Raw genomic sequence first — 12,305 nt, 5'->3', positions numbered from 1 at the left:
TGAATATAAAAAAGAAAAAAATCATAGAAATATCTTAATTATCAGTCTAGTGGCTAGTCTATAATTTTAACATCAGTCCTCTTAGAAAATCTCTAGAATAGACTGGCTTTTGTCTCTATGAAGATAAAAAAGAAAACAAGAGCTGTCTCCATAGGATGACACATGCCCCCGATGGCACTTTGAATGAATAGTTATGGCCGATGTTAGAGTTTAGGACCTTTGACCTACGGACCTGGGTCTTACTCGCGACACGTCGTCTTACTGTGGTACACATTCATGCCGAATAATTTTAAAATCCATGCATGAATGACAAAAATATGGACCGGACACGCCCATCAATGCACTATCATGAAATGAGCCGTGCCATGGGAAAACCAACATAGTGGGTGTGCGACCAGCATGGATCCAGACCAGCCTGCGCATCCGCGCAGTCTGGTCAGGCTCCATGCTGTTCGCTTTTAAAGCCTATTGGAATTGGAGAAACTGTTAGCGAACAGCATGGATCCTGACCAGACTGCGCAGATGCGCAGGCTGGTCTGGATCCATGCTGGTCGCACACCCACTATGTTGGTTTTCCCATGGCACGGCTCAAATATGACATTTAACATCTAAGTGTGACCTTGACCTTTGAGCTACGGACCTGGGTCTTGCGCGCGACACGTCGTCTTACTGTGGTACACATTCATGCCAAGTTATTTGAAAATCCATCCATCGATGACAAAGATATGGACCGGACACGAATGCACTATCATGAAAAATGACATTTAACGTCAAAGTGTGATCTTGACCTTTGAGCTACGGACCTGGGTCTTGCGCGCGACACGTCGTCTTACTGTGGTACACATTCATGCCAAGTTATTTGAAAATCCATCCATCGATGACAAAGATATGGACCGGACACGAATGCACTATCATGAAAAATGACATTTAACGTCTAAGTGTGACCTTGACCTTTGAGCTACGGACCTGGGTCTTGCGCGCGACACGTCGTCTTACTGTGATACACATTCATGCCAAGTTATTTGAAAATCCATCCATCGATAACAAAGATATGGACCGGACACGAAAATTGCGGACAGACCGACAGACTGACAGAATGACAGACTGACAGACGGTTCAAAAACTATATGCCTCCCTTCGTGGGCATAAAAAGCATAGAAATATCTTAATTATCAGTCTAGTGGCTAGTCTAGTTGTGGGCCTACTTTGCGATGCATGGCTCTATGGCTGTGTTTTGGGTGATCTGTGACCCTTACCTTTTAGCTTCTTTTAATTTGTTAAAAACCTTAGCCTCATTGAAATATTTTTGTGTTGCGAAGAGCTTGGGGCATCATGGGCCTCTTGATGATAGATTTGATTAATTAGTGTCAAAATATTTCAAAATAAGATCAAATCTGTGTAAAGATCTTTTCGAAGCATAGAACAAACCAAACAACACAATAGCAGACTCGGTTTGATTGATTGAGTCAGTTTATGAGAGGTAAGAAATGAGCAACACCGCTCAATCCCTTATCACCGGCTTAAAGCGGAAATCTATTTTGCTAAAAATGAACGCACTCTGTGACTCCAAAAGACTAGAAAATATAACAACACTGAATGCAAGTACATGGAGACATTTTATAGCCGTCACATGGCACTTACGGACTGCTGCTGTGATAGTTAATAAAATCTGTGAAAAGATCCTTTGGAAGCATAAAACAAAACCAAACAATTTAATGGCAGACTCGGTTTGATTGAGTTTTTTCATGAGAGGCAATGAAATGTGCAACACACCTCACACCCTCTATCACCGGCTTAAAGCGGAAATCTATTGTACTAAAAATGAATGTACACCATGATCCCCAGGGACCAGTAAATACGTTAACTGATTCCAAGTACGGGAAGTGATTTTACAGCCTCCACACGGCACTTAAAGTATGCTGTTGTGATAGTAAATACGATCTATGAAAGGATCCTTTGAAAGGACAGAACAAAACCAAAAACAAATAACAGCAGACTCGGTTTGATCGAGTCTGTTCATGAAAGCTAATGAAATGTGCAACGATTTTATGCCCCGTAGCACCGGCTTAACGTGGAACTCAGTTAAAGCAAAACTGAATAATCAGTGATCCAAAGGAACCGTAGTAAATAATATTATTTAGTCCAAGGCCGGAGAGACTTGTTACAGCTGCCACACGGAAAATCCCGGCAAGGATTTCAATGTATCTGCCATATACAAATATTAAGCCATGTATTTGATATTTCGTGAATCATGCCAGCAATTTCTGATATTTGTTTCCGCTAGATATTTTTGCTCGTTTTAATATAAGTTTGTATTGTATAGATACAGCGAAACTTCTGGTTTAATATGTTATTCGAAAATTAAAGAGACATGTTTGCTATAGATAGCTCGCCACAGTTCCACAACGGGAGTGAAAGTTTTGATAGATGGTCACCTAAGAAACTTTTCTGTAAAATTATTTCAAAATGAGCCAGCAGTTTCTATGAAGAAAATTGTGGCAACTTTTACTGTTAAAGCAATATAGAGAAAATCTCACTTGAGAGAATTTGGTAGGGATCACCAAGATTCAGAGTAGAAGATTGTCAATGTTTTCAATTTATCAATATTAGGGAAACTAGCCCCAGGGTGAACTCAAGGAAAACTAGTGACAGACCTACATAGTAGAGTTTCAAACATGATCTTCTAGGTACAAACTTTCTGATTAATTTGTATAAAGATGAAGACGATAATGTTGCCTGTGTTAAAATAGGCCTTTCTATGATTCCAATATTGGCAATTTTTGTGACCTCAGGTACCTCAGTTTTGAACTCCGACTAGATTTCATAGAATAGAAAAAGTGGAAAACTGCAGTAGAAAATGTTGCCTCAAATATTAACAAGTTTTTACAGTGATTTATTCTAGTGGCCTATTCTTTAACTCTGATAATCCAATTTTCTTCTTTAGACTTCATAGAGACATCTAGAGCTTCAATAAGGTTTTTCTATAATTTGACTTGGTGACATAGTGTTTAACCTGAGGTGTCCCAGTTTTGTGTGTGAAATAGCATAATAAAGACGGACATTCTGCCAAAAATATATGACGATCAAATAAAATTGGGGCGTCTTAAGAGTTAATAAGTTTTTTTTCTGCAGATTGACCTGCCGACCCAGGCTAAGACCTTAGGTTATCTAACTTATGCTACACTGATAGAGACAATCATTCTCACAAAGTGTTTTATAGCATTTGGAAGAAAATATGGTCTCTTATTTCCCTATTATTTGACGTAGTGACATTGTTTTTAAACTTACGTGACCTTGTAACGAACACACTCATTCTTTACAGACAAGTCTTGCTGTAAAACAACCGGGATTTTTAACTTAATTAATATATAGGGGTTGTATAATTTAAAACATTTACATTTCAAAGTGCATCAGTAGACTGTCCAGTGGCATTATTGGATAATAGATTTTCTATCTATTTCAATAGATATGACGGACAGTGATTTACGGAATACTTTATATCATTGGTACTATAAGTAATAGAGTAATTATAGTTTTGCCTGCGAATTATCAGTTTCAGTTTCCATGAATAAAGAAAGCACCTTTGTTAGATATATATGGGAAATACATCTACTGAAATAACTATTTGCCAGTTGAAGTCGTCCGAGTATAAGATTTGTTTAATATATGAAATAAAAAGTTGTTATTGTCTACTACGGTTAAGTAAAAAGTCCGTATTCTGTTCGTAAAGTTCTGAATATCAATTCACACCCAACCTCCTCTTCCTCACATGCTGTGTCAAAGTGAAAAAAAATTACGTCTAATCAAAGCGGTGGCAACATCTAAGCATGATCAGCAAATTCCATCAGTCGTAATTGTTCTGTTACTGCTTTACAGTGTTTCTATTCGAAGTCCGTCTTTTAACTAGAGCTTCTAGAAATTCTAATTTGATAAAACAATACATACGAAGGAGTCTGAAAGTTGCTTTATCTGTTTGTATCTGGAAAAAATTCCATATCATTACGCAATGTGCATTGGAAAACGTCGCTTATCTCAACATTAATATTTTCATGTATATCTAAGATGTAAACAGTATCTGATGTAGGTTGGTTCTTTTCACTGACAAAGTTAATGTAAATAAACAAACCTGGACAATTCGTTTCATCAGAATTATCTCCACATGAGTTGTAACCGTTACAAACATAAAGTTTATGTAGACACCGCCCGTTGTCACATTGAAACTTGTCAGTATCGCAAATGCTTGCTTTCAAGAAAACACAAAATTAGTTTTAAAGCATCTCAGTATTTTCTCCAAAGCAAAAACACAATCAAATCTAATGCAAGACATATTTAGATTTCATTTTCGCCTTTCAAATTGTTGCCTCAATATAAACACTAAAATAGCTTTTTTAAGTTTTACGGACAAAAATTTTCCAATATACGAATTTGATCATTTTTTCTATATTGCTAATAAGCCGGATCTAATATAATTCATATTATTACACCCACACCCACACCTTCGAGACTGTATGTGAGGTATGTATTCGTTTAGTATATTCAATCCTTTTTAAGATGTTTAATAACTCACAGCAGTCCCATTCATCAGATCCATCTGGACAGTCTATCTGTCCGTCGCATATAAGCCTGCTGTTAATACAGCCTCTTTCCGCGCATCTAAACTCGTCATTACCACATCCTGAATAAAATGCATGATTTTCCATCAAACCCATTAAACAATATGGAAAACATGAAAACGTCCGAATTTGTTTACAAGTTGAATTTTATTCGAAGGAAATTATCTTTAATGCCTAAATCTTGGATGAATATTTGGCCCTATCCAGAAGTTTTATTGCCGAAAGGATTGTTTGAAATAGAGTGATGTTTAAATTGCAAAAATTGCAAGCATTTTTATTTATATTGTGATGATAATGAAAAAAGTGTCTATTATTCTAACCTGTCAGTGATTACGCTTGGTGTTAAAATGTGTCAATCAAAAATAAATATTTTTATTCCGGAGATAATTGGAATAGCATTAACTGCTTAAAATACATGTATATCTCTATATCACTATTAGTTAAAATTCATTGAGGACATAAATTGCATTGTCAAATTCTAAAAGTTCTAATTTAATCATTATGATGTATAGTACTGATACCACAAGAATAAATTGGCTCAAATACCTCAGTAGTTAACACCGAATCTCAACGTAAGCGTTGACCGGTGGCATAATTACGTGCGAGCAGGGCGCTTTTTGCAGTGGTTTTCACCAGTCAAGTTAATGTTTTCCTTCGCAGTTTTTTCATTACTAAAGCTTTATTATTGGGAATTGGCCGAGGATGACCTACAATGAACACGCTTTTATGGGGATGTATCGAAATTTTCATATCATTTGTAGTTTTTTCTAATATTCAGGAAATATTCACTAAAAAACACGTATTTGACTACCGCCCCTTAATTTTCTCGTTGTAAATGGATATATTAGTGTTAAAATGTCTCGTATTTTCGTCATACAGGTATGATATACTCAATTTAACAGATCGGTCACCGTTGTATGGAGTTTCAAAAATACTTAGCCCGGCAAAACACGGCCGTCGGCGAAGGTTTTGTCTTACGTCCGAGTCGGTGGTTCACAAAAAAAAAATATGCGTAAGTACGAGCAGGTGGAATTAAGGAAAATGGTATTTTCACGACTTTTCATGATCCGATAGTGGACAAAAGTCATTTTTATCAATATATAGACTAAAATTTAATGTTTCTTCATTGTGCACAGTCATTTTATTCAAATCTTTTATAAGAGCTCGTCTAATTATTTCCTTTGGATAGAATTATATGAAATGTTTGTGTATAAGAAGTGTAATGTAGATATTTTGAAATAAATGACAAAAAAACTAAGTATCTTCAGTCGAAGATTTACAGAGAATCAAGTAACGTTCTCACCAACGCTAGTTTGAAGACTCAGTTTTATTGAATCTGATATCTGATCTCTGATGTCTAAAATAATATGACGCCCCAAGTCTAAGATTGAAAAGAATACAACGTTTAGGAGAAAAGTAAATGAAGTACTATAATACGACCCAAAATTAAATAAATACACTGAAGTCCTACATCTGAGAAGTGTGTGCAGTTTAAGTATATACATACGTAGTCTTATTTACAGACTTTGTCGACCATCCTGACTACTATTTCCTTGTGCAATTTAAATTTCTTTTATTGTTGTAAAATGATTTCAACTATGTTTTATTGAAGGTGTCCGAAAAAGGGGGACCTATATTAATGTTTATAATGTTATCAAAGTTTGATTTACATACATGTATTAAATGTTATTTCATTAGAAAGAACGCCACTAATATGATAACGTCACATTTTTTGGCTAAGAATGTTATTGAATTTACCATAAATACTTATACTAAGGTCCATTTACCAAGTACAAAAAAAATTTGAGTGTCCAGCACCAGCATGCAGTGCTATTTAGAATTATGGTCCTTCTTCGACTTAGAGAAACCACGTAATGAATCATCAAAATGACTTTGTTTCGATTTAAACTTTTCAGTCAAGATAATTTATATCAAGCACTGACAATAGTCAAGTACGCTCTCTGCGGGCATGACTGTTTCATTTTTCTTTTAAAATATTATTCAAACACTGTATATGGCATATTCATCGATCTATAGATCGAATATTTTGTATCAATTAAAAACGATAAAGACACTTTGAACACTGATAAATGCCTATGCTCAAAAACACCGACTAAGATTCTATTTTACATCAAAACGGTCTTTAGAATCCAACAGTCACTAATATATGAACATCTAGGGCCTACTCTAAATACCCAGAACAATTTTCTAGAAGGGCCCTGGACTGTCAGATTCCAGTGGGCGGTGTCCATGCTTGTACGAATGTTCGCTGTCTATCAGACATTAAAAAAAAACCTGTAATTCTGTAATTTTGACATCCTAGTGGATGGGGCTCCTGCCACCTCCCCAGTCTTGGGTAGATATAATTGCATTCAAAATGTACATGTTTTACATCTTGTGCCGAATACGCCTTCCATGTCGACCGGTATGGACGACACAGCCACGTTCAGTTTGATGGTTTTACTTAGATACATGGCAAATGACTGAAATTCACACATAGATAAATTTAATTCAGATATCTCTATCAATAATATTGCTTTAAGATGTTAGCGTCGTTACCAAAATGACGTATCATAGTGTGACAATGTATTAATGCCATAATGTATACATAAAAGCCTACAATTAATTCATAGTACAGCTACTGCGCCCCTATTGTAATTCATAGAATAGGCATCAAGTATGAAACCTAAATATTTTAAAGTGACTGTGCACAATGAAGAAACATTAAATGTTAGTCTACATATTGATAAAAATGACTTTTGTCCCCTGTCGGATCCTGAAAACTCGTTTTTCATTAATTCCACCTGCTCGTACTTACGCATTTTTATTTTTGTGAACCACCGACTCGGACGTAAGACAAAACTTTCGACGACGGCCGGGTTTTGCCGGACTAAGTATTTTTGAAACTCCATACAACGGTGACCGATCTGTTAAATTGAGTATATCATACCTGTATGACGAAAATACGAGACATTTTAACACTAATTTATCCATTTACAACGAGAAAATAAAGGGGCGGTAGGCAAATACGTGTTTTTCAGTGAATATTTCCTGAATGTTAGAAAAAACTACAAATGATATGAAAATTTCGATACATCCCCATAAAAGCGTGTTCATTGTAGGTCAATCTCGGGCAGTTCCCAATAACAAAGCTTTAATAATGAACAAACTGCGAAGGAAAACATTACCTTGACTGGTGAAAACTACCGCAAAAAGCGCCCTGCTCGCACGTAATTATGCCACCGGTCAACGCTTACGTTGAGACTCGGTGTAACAAACGAATTTATATACCTAAGTGGATTTATATTTAGATAGTTTATATATAACCATAGGATTTTTAATGTCAATTACGGTAAATACATGATAGCAACATAAGGAGCATTCACTTATTAAGCTAATTCTTTGAATTGTTTGTTATAATAAGTCTTTGTAAAAGCGTAATATTTATTTTATGTTGTTTAATCCGAATCTTAAACCAAAAAGTGTTATGTCCGCTCGCTTGCCTGTATGTCTTTCCCTACTTTTCTAGTCATCTCCTAATACATTAAAATGTGGTTTGAAATTGATATACATTTACCTTACATTTCTCTACAACATCGGTTATGGTCAAACTCGTGAAGAAGTAAAAAAGGTTACATAGAACTATTTTTCATATCTGTTCCTCATTTTATTAATGTACCTGAATCAACTGTGATAAACTTTGGCCCACATATTCTTCCAATTGTTGTTCTTTTTTGTCTAGCTTTACGACAATTTATACATTTTAAATATGTCTTATGGTGACCTTTTAACACTTTTGTGAATGAAGAATGTCCAAAGTACCTACACGGATAATGTTTAAGGTAAATGCGGGTGACTAAGTAGAACCACTTTCATTCTGAAAAACAGCTAAATTGCTTCCTCTTATGAAACAATTCCACAACAAAATTTTCAGAGCCTACTGCGGTGATGGGCAAATATTTTTAAGTCAGCAACCTATAACAACTTAAACTAAAGACAGCAATGATAGCCTTATATCGCTCACCTGAGGTCAGTTGTTTGTGTGAACAGTTAAATGTGTCTACTAAATAGATGCGACAAAGCTAAGTCATTTGAACAAGCTCGATAAAGAACCATGCCAGGATGCTTCTGATCAAGTTTGGTGTAATTCTAACCAAGTTATTCGAAATAAGTATTGAAATATATATGACAAATTTAACATGTGGCTCAAATTTCTTTGCTAAAGCTTAAAAAACAAAAATGAAGGTGAGTAGGTCATGGTAAAGATTATTCAAATTAACTACTGATATCTATATGAAAAATTATACAGGTGTTCCAAATCTCTTTGCTGTAGATTCAAAAACAAGGAAGTTGGTCAATAGGCCAGGGTTAAGAATATAAAAGATCAATATTGAAATTTGTATCAAAGTTACACACGTGGTTCAAATACGTTTTACCTTTTAAAATAAGAAAATAACTCAGTAGGTGAAGATTAAGACTATTCAAGGTGAGTATTGAAATCTGTAACAAAAATTAAACATGATCCAAATTTCTTTGCTGCAACTTAAAAATCAAGAAAGCAGGTCAGCAGGTCAAGATAAAGACTATTCAAGATTAGTATTGAAATCTGTAGAAATATACATGTGGTCCAAATTTCTATGCTGTAACTTCAAAAACAAGAAAGTAGGTAGGAGGGTCACGAGTTAGACTATTCACGATGTCAAGATGAGCATTGAAATCTGTATAAAAAGTATAAAGGTGTCAAAATCTCTTTGCTGTAGCTTGCTTCAAAAACATGAAAGTAGGTCGGGGTTAAGGATTTTAAAGATCAGTATTGAAATTTGTATCAAAAGCTATACACGTGGGTCAAATTTGTATATTGTATCTAGAAAAATGAGAAAGTAAGTAGCTCATGATTAAAACTGTTCAACATGAGTATTGAAATCTGTATCATGCATTATACTTGTGGTCCAAATTTGGTTGCCATTCCTTCAAAAACCAGTACGTCTATGTAAAACAAGGGACCACACGTGACCATATTGACCCCAAGGTCATGATTTGAACAATCTTGGTAGAGAACCATCAGAGCAGAAACATCTAAGCTGTGAGATTTATGGTTTTATAAAAGAATATTTTAAAAAAAAATTCCCTATATAAGCCAATGTAAAATCTGTTGGCTCCGGGGCTCTGTCAATTTTGACACCAAGGTCATGATATGAACAAACTTTGTTAGTTACCAGACAATACAAAACCAAATATCTAAGATCTGGGCCTTATGGTTCAGGACAAGAAGATTTTTTAAAGATTTTTCCTATATAAGACAATATAAAACAAGGAATCCCGGGCGTGGCATATATTGACCCCAGGGTCATGATTTGAACAATCTAGGTAAAGAACCACTACATTATGCCACATACATCTAGGCTCTGAGTCTTATGATTTAAGACAGGATTTTTGAAAGGTTTTCTTTATACGAGTTTATTTAAACTAAGTAACCCCTGTAACAGCCCAGTTTTTCCCCCAGTCAGTTCTTTCCCCGGGAAAAAACTGACTAGTCCATTCTCCCCCGGGGAAAAAACTGACTAGTCAGTTTCTTGCCCCCCCCCCCCCCACCACACACACAGAGTCAGTTCCCCCTCCCCGCCCCCTAGGAATTAGTTTTCTGATAGGGGAGGAAACTGACTAGTTCTTTCCCTCTGGTCAAGTTTTCCCTTCAAGTACTGATTTCTTTTGGTATTGTTATTAGGGATACAAGTGTCTATTCATTTTCTATTTCAGATGAAATAGGTATCGTTTTTCATTTGAATAAACCTATATGTTTCTTTTTTTGTAACTTTAATCAATGTTTTTTTATTGTCAAATCAATTTTTTTAACTTTGTTTGATTGCCATTACTATTTAATATCTGTCAGGTGCGGGGAAGAAATTGACCGGTCTGTTCTTTTCGCTCTAGCACGGACTTGACCTTTTTCCTGATCTGTTAAGTGGGAGAAGAAATTGACTGGTCAGTTCTTTCCCCCTTGCATATACTTTACCATTCAGGTGGAGGAAGAAATTGACCAGTCAGTTCTTTCCCCCCAAGCCAGTACTTGAACCGTCAGGTGGGGGAAGACATTGACCAGTCTGTTCTTTCCCCTCCTCCCCAGCCAGTACTTGACCTGTCTGGCGGGGAGAAGAAATTGACCGGTCAGTTCTTTCCCAGTCAGTTCTTCCCCCCTAGCATATACTTGACCTTTTAGGTGGGGGATGAAATTTGCCGGTCAGTTATTTCCCCCCTAGCATATACTTGACCTGTCAGGTGGGGGGAGAAATTGACCGGTAAGTCCTTTCCATCCTAGCATATACTTGAACTGTCAGGTGGGGGAAGAAATTGACAGGTCAAGTACTGGTTAGGGGGGAAAGAATTGACCGGCCAATTTCTTCCCCCTCCTGATAGGTCAAGTACTGACTGGGGGGTAAAGAACTGACCGATCAATTTCTTCCCTCCACCTGACATGTCAAGTACTGGCTAGGGGGTAAAGAACTGACCGGTCAATTTCTTCTCCCCACCCGACAGGTCAAGTACTGGCTAGGGGGGAAAGAACTGACCGGTCAATTTCCCCCCACCTAACAGAGCAAGTACAGGCTAGGGGGGGAAAGGACTGACTGGTCAATTTCTTCCCACAACCTAACAGAGCAAGTACTGGCTAGGGGGAAAGAACTGACTGGTCAATTTCTTCACCCCACCTAACAGAGCAAGTACAGGCTAGGGGAAGAACAAATGACGTCATTCTCCCACTACAGGAGTACTGTGGAAAAGAATGACGGTCAATTTCTTCCCCCACCTGACAGGTCAAGTACTGGCTAGGGGAGAAGACGGTCATCTCCACCGACAGTCAAGTACTCTAGGGAAGACTACTCAATTTTTTCCCCCACCTGACAGAGCAAGTACTGGCTAGGGGGGGAAAGAACTGACCGGTCAATTTCTTCTCCCCACCCGACATGTCAAGTATATGCTGGGGGGGGGGGCGAAGAACTGACTGGTCAGTTTCTTCCCCCACCTAATAGGTCAAGTATATGCTAGGGGGGATCAAAACCGACCAGTCAATTATTTCTTCTCCCTACCCGACAGGTCAAGTACTGGCTAGGGGGGAAAGAACTGACCGTTCAATTTCTTCCCCCACCTAACAGAGCAAGTACTGGCTAGGGGGGAAAGAACTGACTGGTCAATTTCTTCACCCCACCTTATAGAGCAAGTATAGGCTAGGGGGGAAAGAACGAACTGACCGGTCAATTTCTTCCCCCACCTGACAGGTCAAGTACTGGCTAGGGGAGAAAGAACTGACCGGTCAATTTCTTCCCCCACCTGACAGGTCAAGTATATGCTAGGGGGGAAAGAAGTGACTGGTCCATTTCTTCCCCCACCTGACAGGTCAAGTACTGGCTAGGGGGAAAGAACTGACCAGTCAATTTTTCCCCCACCTAACAGAGCAAGTACTGGCTAGGGGGAAAGAACTTCTCCCCACCCGACATGTCAAGTATATGCTGGGGGGGGGGGAGAGAACTGACTGGTCAGTTTCTTCCCCCACCTAATAGGTCAAGTATATGCTAGTCAATTATTTCTTCTCCCTACCCGACAGGTCAAGTACTGGCTAGGGGGGAAAGAACTGACCGGTCAATTTCTTCCCCTACCTAACAGAGCAAGTACTGGCTAGGGGGGAAGAAATTGACCGGT

Source organism: Mercenaria mercenaria, chromosome 5, assembly GCF_021730395.1.
Source record: "Mercenaria mercenaria strain notata chromosome 5, MADL_Memer_1, whole genome shotgun sequence".
Lineage (NCBI taxonomy): Eukaryota > Metazoa > Mollusca > Bivalvia > Venerida > Veneridae > Mercenaria > Mercenaria mercenaria.
The sequence above is the reverse complement of the archived record's forward strand: the minus strand, read 5'-3'. Positions refer to the sequence as shown.